Raw genomic sequence first — 777 nt, forward strand, 5'->3', positions numbered from 1 at the left:
ATCACATTATATAGATTTTGGTAGAATGAAGAGAGAGACATGGAAACGTGGTGGCAATATTTGTTGGTACAATCTTTAAATATAATGTTGTCAATATGGTATAGGTGGTGATCAACAATATACCCTGTGACCTGCAACCGTGTCATTTTCAGGGTAAACCATGAAAAGCCACCGTACTAGTGACCCAACTTTTTATTTGTTGTATCTGTGTACACATAAAAACACATGATTCTTGACTTCATAGTTCACCTTTAAAGCCCATGTTCCTTACCATATAATTAGCTAACTGACCTAGCTACAGTTTTAGTCATTTTAGACCAAATAACCACCATTATCCTGTAACATCACTTGCTGTACCATAATGCTGCTGTTTACATGCACCACATGATAAGGAAAAGAGCTCGTCTCGTTAATGTTCTGGCATGCCTAGACTCCATTCACTGTTAAAATTGGGAACATCTAACTTTAACTATTTCTGATGTAGTGCAGAGTTCACTAAATGCAGCATTTTGGATGCTTTCAGAAGCTGCACATAATAAACACAACCTTGCCTGGGCTATATGAGCAAATGTTTCTAGTGCTTGGAGATGATCAATACTCTGTTTGTGGTGCTATAGATCATTTTAGCTAGGGTCTTTCTGATATTGATCCCTAAAAGATGCATACTTTGATATAGGTTCCCCAAAGTACAATGTTACCGATAAGTTGCTCAATTTGTTTACGTTACACCAAGTAGGTCCACATTAATGATTCTGTTAAAATGTAATTTGGATGTGG

At 36.8% G+C, this 777-nt stretch overlaps 1 protein-coding gene across 1 annotated transcript in view; it reads left to right on the forward strand.

Annotated features, from left to right (window-relative positions):
• Window positions 1-777, forward strand: part of LOC109830626 (actin-related protein 2) — a 14,225-nt gene that overhangs the window by 5,104 nt on the left and 8,344 nt on the right. The window lies entirely within an intron of this gene.

The sequence above is a fragment of the Asparagus officinalis genome, chromosome 2 (assembly GCF_001876935.1).
Source record: "Asparagus officinalis chromosome 2, Aspof.V1, whole genome shotgun sequence".
Lineage (NCBI taxonomy): Eukaryota > Viridiplantae > Streptophyta > Magnoliopsida > Asparagales > Asparagaceae > Asparagus > Asparagus officinalis.